The following is an 8,410-nucleotide window of genomic DNA, read 5'->3' on the forward strand; positions in this document are numbered from 1 at the left end:
TGGTGCTGTTAACATGGCATGTTCAGTTTTGAAAATTCATGAAGTTGTATGTTTCTGATTTCTCACTTTTCTCTGTGTCTGTTACCTCTTAATAAAAAGTTTACTTAAAAAAATCCCCTCTGGTCTAGGACCTGGTCTCTTTCCTACGAGCACTTTGCTGCTCTGCTTGTCCATCACACACATCGTCACGTTGTTACATCTCCAACGTTGATTCCCACAGGGCCCCTCAGCGCACTGGGCCTGAAAAATCAGGCTATGAGCGTCCCGGAATCACCTCTTTCCTGCCCAAGGCCAGCACACTAAGGTTACTGGCAGTTCTCATTTTCTTTTCTCCAGATAATTCCTCCAAAATAGATCACCCAAGTGCCTTACTCTGAAAACTTCCATCAGGTTCCTTCAACCCTGAAACCCAAATCGGTACAAACCGGTCCCCTGGGGCCTCCTGCTGCCTAATCACCCACGTTTCTGCCCCCAGGTCACGGGGGTGGTCCTGGGGATGTCTCTTTGGGGGCTTATCCGTCTGTGAGTCACTCTGAGACTAACCTTCTCATCTGTTCTTTTCTCCTGAACACTTGGTGAGGGTTTTCTCCTCTTCCGGCCTCCCTTGTCTTCTGGAACCTCAGAAGAACCCCACGTCGGAAATGATCTTACTCTTCAACCTCCATTGACTGATTCATTTATTCTTGCATTCACTCACTTATTTATAGACCTTTATTAAGCACCCATACGTACCAGAAACTCTGCTAGGGACGAGAGTTTAGAAAATAAATAGGACGTGGGCCCCTTTTCTCGTGGAGTATCAAGTGGTTCCAAATCACTTTTGGCAGATTCTTCTGGACCTACTTCTTTTAATAATAATGTTGTTGTTGATGAGGACACTGTTGCTAAATGGGGGAGGGGAGGAATGGTGTTTTTTGAGCCCTTTCTCCACGGCAGACCCTCTAACAATCATTTTAGATGTGTTACTCAATTCCCTCCACAACCCCATGAGGTTGGTACTATTATTATCTCCATTTTACAGATGAGGATATATAGGTCCAGAGAAGTTGAGTAATTTTCCCAAGGTCACACAGTTTGTAAAGGCTAAATCTTAGAGCTGATCTGAAGTCTGACCCCAGAGACAAGCCTCTCTGATAATCAATCTGAGTTCTCAAAACCATGAAATGAGAAGTATCAAAAGCATAAGGAAAGGAATTCCCTGGCGGTCCAGTGGTTAGAACTCTGCACTTCCACTGCAGGGGGCATGGGTTCGATCCCCAGTCAGGGAACTAAGGTACCACGTGCCCCAAGGCATGGCCAAAAAAAAGAAAAAAAATTAAAAGTGCAAGGAAAACGGACTAAAAGAGAGAAGACAAAGGAGAAATGAGAAATAAGAACCTGGTGAGAACATAATTTCATTCTGGTTGGCTCTGGACTAAGGGATTCTGAAAGGTATGTTGGCTGTGGAAGCATGGTCCTAGCTGTGTTGGAGCTGTCCGGTCCAAAAGATAACATTTTCCCAAAATCACAGAACTGTAAAATCTCAGGGCTGGCAGGGATGTTGACGTGGTATAATCAAACCCCACTAGAGGCTGAATCTTTTTACAGCTTTGTCTCCAGGTGCACATCCAGTCTGTCTGGAATACCTCCCGGAATGGGGACATCACTACCTTCTGAGATAGCTTATTCTGTTCATTGTAAACCCATGTAATGGATGGCTTGGTTTTGCCTGCCTGGCATCCCTCCCTCCTTCTTTGGTAACAGCAACCCAAGTTTCCTTTGGGTAGCTGCCTACCCCTATTTCAAGGGGTTCTACTAGAGGCTGTCAGTCAGCAAGAGAATGGGTATATGATCCTAAATTAGGCCAATCCGACTGTCTCTTACTGGAATCTGAGTCTGGAACCAAGGGACATACGGATAGAAAACTGATAGAACCGAGTCACAGCAAAGAGAAATGACCCATGAGGGCTCCAGGCAGCTCCGGGACTCCTGACCTTCCTCAGCCTTCCCTTCAATTCTGTGAACTGTATCCTTCCATTAAATCCTTTTCTTCCTTGTTCCGCTTAGAAGCCAGAGTTGGATTTTGATGCTTGCACCAAAATACCTTAGCTGGTAAATCCACTTGTTTTTTCTTCCTGTTGTGTTGCATTATTAAATTTGTTTCTTCATCATAAATGTAATTCATGAACATGGTTCAAAAACATTTTCAAATGGCACACAAGGGTAATTTCAAATGGTGCATCCCCCTGGTCCCTCCTCCCTGGAGGTAACCACTGTGAATAGTTTCTTGTGCTCCCTCCAGAAACTTCTGTTTCATTTAGTAACAGCTCTGACTGTTAGACAGTCCTTCCTTAGACTGAGTTGAAATGTCAGCCCGTGACTCCCATTCATTCGCGCAAGCTCTGGGTTTGGGGAACCACTAAACAGGTTTCACTGACAGTCTTTTGGGTAATTGATGATTCTCAGACCACATGTCCCAAACCTCCCTTGGAACCAGACACTCTCAGTTCCTTTAGCCATTGGCCATGGGACACCACCAGGAGGACCCTTACCATCCTTGCCCCTTTCCTTCTCAATACATGCTACTATGCTGTATCTTTCCAGAACTGGGCACCCAGAACTGCACAGGCTCCTCAGCAGTGACCTGATTCAGGAGAGCAAACTCTCGCTGCTGCCCTCGCCTTGCTTGCTCTCCTGTAAGATGCAGCCTGAGATTCCCCAAGTAACTTCCACCAGCAGCCTTATTAGCCCATCAACCTTACTGTCCCCTAACACACACACACACACACACACACACACACACACACACACACACACACACACTCAGTTAATCACATCTCGTTGATTATGAATTTCTGCTATTCGTTTTTTTGAACCCAAGTACTGGAACCAATACATATCCACATTCAGTTCTCTCTAGTGTGTAGATACATGTTAAAATTGTAGGCCCTCACTCTATCACTTATTCCCGATAAGGTCCCGGTCCCCGAGAGTCTATCCTGAAAGCACAGTCTCACTCTGTGTAAGCTGAACCTCTGCACAATGAGATATAGCACCAACATCAATGTGGGTAGCAAAAGCCTTAGGTTTCTGCATACCTCGTGGCTCACCAAGTCTACTTCTAGGATGTTCTTTGAAACACTGTTGAAAAAATAATCCCAGTAATTCCTCTGTTATTCCCAAATAAACTAATTTTGCTGGTGGAAAAAAAAAAACACAGAAAAACCCAAACTTCAAACCCATAAAGAGGGACTTGGTTAAATAAGCCAAAGGATGGTCATATGATGAAATATCATGTGGTTATTAAAGATCATGCTAGAGAAGAATAATTAATAATGTAAAAAGCCACTGATGCTGTACTGTTAAATTTAAAAAAAAAAAAAAAAAAAAAAAAAGGGACTTCCCTGGTGGCACAGTGGTTAAGAATCCGCTTGCCAATGCAGGGGGCACGGGTTTGAGACCTGCTCCAGGAAGATCCCACATGCCGCGGAGCAACTAAGCCCTTGTGCCACAACTACTGAAGTCCGCGCCCCAGAGCCCGTGCTCCACAACAAGAGAAGCCATCGCAGTAAGAAGGTCGCGCACCGCAACGAAGAGTAGCCCCCGCTCACGGCAACTAGAGAAAGCCTGCGCGCAGCAACAAAGACCCAACACAGCCAAAAAAAAGATTAGAAAACTCTTGGGGTGTGGGATAGCTGAGGGTGGGAGGGAGACACAAGAGGGAGGAGATATGGGGGTATATGTATAGCTGATTCACTTTGTTATAAAGTAGAAACTAACACACCATTGTAAAGCAATTATACTCCAATAAAGATGTTAAACAAAACACCAACTCTTGGGGTAATACAATCCCACTCTCCTAGGAATTTAAATGCATAGAACAAAGATTGGAAGGCTGGACACAGAACTGTTAACAGAGGTTATCTCTGGGTAAAGGGATTCTGACTGATTTTTGTTTTCTCCTTTTTGTCTTATGTGCACTTTCAGGTATGTTTCTATTCTCAACACTACTTCTATAAAAAATATTTTATAAAGAAGAAACATGGAATTGATACCTCATAGAACGATCCAGACAGAGCACTACACTGAGATAAAAAAATTAAGTTTGCAAATCATCGTGCTAACTGGAAGTTCTCATGTTCTTTGGTTCATATGTCCACACCTGAGTCAACTCCATCTGGGTATCAGTGAAGTCACAAAACACTCCATGTCCTGGACCTCCTGGCTCCTTCAGAAATACTAGAGGCAGCAGGTACTCAGTGATGTACACCAAGGGTCATCTACCTCAGGGGTCTCAAGCTCAAATGCCTTCAGGGTCAGTCAAGTTCCATAAATGAGGGAAGCAGGCAGAGAACTGTGATGAACTAAACAGCACACGCGACTCAGTTCTGGCCAGTGATCTCCAGGTGGGAAGGCAGGCCCTGTCCTGCCAGATCTTCCCACTTTTCAAGAAAAGCCAGAAATCCTAACACAACATTATAAATCAACTATACGCCAATAAAAATTTTTAAAAAAAAGAAAAGTCAGAAATCTAAATTTTTTTCAAGGTGAAGTTTTCTAACGTTTAAATGTTGAGAACTAATTCAAAATTTTAAAATACGGTGTAGGCCAAATACCGTGTCATAGGTCGTCTCAGATTCCTGGGTGGCCAGTTTGGGACCTCTGGTCCATGGCTGACGGGAAGCCCAGAGAAGAGGCATTAAGAGGATGACACTCAGAAGAACTGAGTCATCCTGTAAGTGGAGAGCAGGCAGCAGGCTCAGGACTGAGAGCTAGAGAGCTATCCTGGATGAGGCAAAGCCAGCCGGGAGTAGAGGCGGGTTGCAAGCAATCCTTGAGTTACACAGAATTGTTCAGCTACTCCAAATTGTGTTCCTGGTTCCCAGGAATAGAAGGTGACCACCACGAGGAAGGACTGTAGATTTCCCCCTTTTGATGCCTCTGACAACACAGCTTATTTGTTGAAGGTATATATTCAAGTTTGTAATCCTTAAATAAATTTTAAACACTATAAAAGGAATTTTATGGAAAACTGGCTCTTATAACAGCAATTATTTTCTTTGTATGCCTTGTCTATAATTTTTATCTATGTAGTAGTCTTATTGATTATGTGACCGTCAATATACCTTTGATGCTGTTGTGGAAAGGCTGGAGTCGTCAGTAGGCGTGGGTTCTATACTCAGCTCTTTCAAGCTGTGTGACCTTGAGAAGGTAGTTAACCTTCGTGGGCCTCTCTTAGTATATGTCTCTCATTTGTAAGATGAGAGCGTCTTGAAGATTCTATCAGGAATGAGCAGAGAAAGAGCTCTTTAAATGCAAGCCTTCATTACTCTCAGGACTGCAGGAAAGTCTGTGCTGTCAGTCAAGGGAGTCATTCTGGTTGCCATCATCTAAGGGTCCGTGCAATAGTTAACACTCTGGACTGGAAAATGGCTTTAATGTGCTCTGAGAATGGAGAACACAAGGTAAAGATGCTTTCCCTCCTCAAAAAAAAAAAATCCCATTTCCTTAGATGACATTTGGAGACATGGCTTGTCAAACCTTCCTCAGAAACACCCCTCAAATACTGCTTCTTTGCCTCCATCACCTTGACCTCAGTCTAAACCTTCTTGCTGATCTCCCATCCTTTAGTTTCTCCTCTCTCAGAGGTGGCTTCCCAAAATGAGCATCCTATTCTCCTGGTGAAAAACCAGTGAACTGCCCAGTTCCCACAGGATCAAGTCAAACACCTTGGCCTGATATTCATACAAGGTGGCCCCATCTCCTGTCTTCTTCCCCCACAGAGCCTATGCTCCGCCAAAGGGAACTTTGTTGCTGTGCAAGGAAACGAACCCCTCTCATGACTGTGCATTTCCAAATGTTGCTCCCTCTGCACGGATTGTTTACTCTCATCTTGGCAACCCGCCATCATCTTTCTAAGTCCTGGGGATTTGATGGTATATGTAAGAGAGAAGTCATTCCTGTCCACACACAGCCTGCACTGTACCTGACAAATGGCAGTAAGAAGGTTCTCAATGAATGTTATTTTGATGGATAAGTGAATGAATAAATGAATGGATAGATGGATGAGTCCTTGAATGAGTGAATGAACCAATGAGTGAATCAATAAACAGATGGTTGGAAGGATGAATGAAAGAGTGAATGAAGAAGTGAATAGATGAATAAATGAATATACAAATGTAGGCAATTAATTCAGAGAGTTTTAACAAAGCCAGATTCAGTGGTCAGAAAACAGAAATGGAAGACGAAAGACTAGTTAAAGCCAAGCGCTGGTAGCCGCCACTTTCTTTTGTTTCTCTGCAGCTACTAAAGAGGGTTAATGTTGCTGTCTGTTCTCCATGGCCCCAGCCTCAATTTTTCTTCTATCCTAGGTGCCCTTGCCCTTGGCAGTCTGAGAAGAAGCTGACCCTTTGCCTGGACACGTTCTGCTCTTTCCTCCACCGTGTTCTCAGGATGGACATGAGAATGCTTGCCTGCTATGGCTCTTGCAGGAGGGAGCAAGAAAGGAGATGCTGGGAAGATGAGTTCTGGGGTCTCACACTGACAGAAGAAAGGCCATAGATTTTCTTTCCTGTTAATATGTTGAAAGTCTTGCAGTCACCCCAAGGGAGCCAAGGAACCTTGGGATGTCATCCTGCTGTGTCCCTAGAAGGGTTTCTTCACTGATAGCCTAGTCTTCACTGCAGGAGGCTCCAAGCCTGTGTGCATTTCCACACTTCCCTGCATTTGCAGCTTAAACTTAACCCCATTCCCTATTGGGCAGTCACAGTACTAATCGCTGCCATTTATTGAGTACTGAGCATTTCCCACATATTATCTCATTTAGTCTTTACAACAACCTATGCAGTAGGGGCGCTCACCCTCATTACACAGGTGCAGAAACTGTAGTTCAAAGAGGTTAAGGAAGGAGGCTGAGATCAGACAGTAACCTGTATGTACTGAAGCCGGGATGCAAATATAGTTTTGTTTGACACCAAAGTCCATATTCTTAAGTGGTATACTGTACAGCTATTAAGGTTTCTTCAAGGGTGTATCCAAGGATCCCAGCACAAAACAGATGACGTGTTCTAAATGAGTTACTGGGCTACTTGTATGTATTGTCTTTTCTCTTTAAACAATTTTTAGACAAGGTCACATTTTCTTCTTTCTTTGTATCAGTTAATTTTGGATAGTATATTTGACACTGTGACATATGTTTTAAAAACTCTGGACTTTGTGTTTTTTTTTTTTAAGCCTGGATGTCTAGGAGTCACCCTTGTGTCTGCATAACCTAGTCATCATCAACTGCGCTCAGACACCTCAAGCCCATGAGCCTTCCACCGTCTGTTGCTCTCCATAGGTGTATGCAAGTGTACTGGGTCGCAGTCAGTTCTCAAGTCTCCCTGGCTTTTACTTTCTGCCAGGTTGCCTCTGGTCTCCTTCAGGCGGGAGTTCCTCATTCAGTCAGGGATGTCTGCAGAGCTTATCTCAGCTATTCTACAGCTTTCATTTCCAGGCTCTCCCAGTAAACCTCCAGCTGCTCCACTGCTTTCCTCGAACTGGGACAACAAAGCTGTGGGTTTTCCCTGTCCATTCCCACCCAATCCCGCCACTTTCAGGTGGGAAAGCACTGCCTCTTCATTCAAATCCCTCGTCTTATGGCACCAGAGTTGCTGGTTTCCGTGCCCAGCTCCAGGGTGATAAAGCTGTATCTCCCCTCTACTGAGCTGGAGGTGTGCTGGATGAGAGTAGCCAGAGGCAAGAAGGCCATAGACTTTGCCACTCTCACCTGTAGCTCTAGCAGTTCTTCAAGAAAAAATACTTCTCAATATTTTTTTGCCTTTAGTCAACTTCCAGTGCCCCCAAATGGTTGTTTTTGATAATTCTGTCCAGTTTATCATTGCTCATTTGTGTAGAAGGGATTGTTGTCCTTACTCTACCGGAAGTCCTTTCCCGCTTTATCCTTAATAACATGTTTGGACCTAATGTCTCCTTAAGTTGCCCCAGGTTTCTTTAGTTTAATCTTCTCCAGTCCATTTCCTTTCAACCTTTCAGAGTCCTTTTTTTTTTTTGCGGTACGCGGGCCTCTCACTGCTGTGGCCTCTCCCGTTGCGGAGCACAGGCTCCGGACACGCAGGCTCAGCGGCCATGGCTCACGGGCCCAGCCGCTCCGTGGCATGTGGGATCTTCCCGGACCGGGGCACGAACCCGTGTCCTCTGCATCGGCAAGCGGACTCCCAACCACTGTGCCACCAGGGAAGCCCCAGAATTCTTATATACCTCTCACAGTAGCGTAAAGTTGAATTTTGTTTTCCTTTTTATCCAGTCTGAAAATCTTTGCTTTCTAATTGGAATATTTAACCTGATTTCTTTTCATATGGTTACTGATGCATTCCGGTTTAAATTGACAATGCTATTATTTGTTTTCTATTTGTCATGTTTTCAGTTTTTT

At 44.3% G+C, this 8,410-nt stretch overlaps 1 non-coding gene across 1 annotated transcript; it reads left to right on the top strand.

Annotated features, from left to right (window-relative positions):
* Positions 1–1,195: 1,195 nt before the first annotated feature.
* Positions 1,196–1,268, top strand: TRNAG-UCC (transfer RNA glycine (anticodon UCC)). The gene has a single exon. It is a non-coding gene; the product is annotated as a tRNA-Gly (tRNA).
* Positions 1,269–8,410: the final 7,142 nt, after the last annotated feature.

The sequence above is a fragment of the Lipotes vexillifer genome, unplaced genomic scaffold (assembly GCF_000442215.2).
Source record: "Lipotes vexillifer unplaced genomic scaffold, Lipotes_vexillifer_v1.1 scaffold84, whole genome shotgun sequence".
Lineage (NCBI taxonomy): Eukaryota > Metazoa > Chordata > Mammalia > Artiodactyla > Lipotidae > Lipotes > Lipotes vexillifer.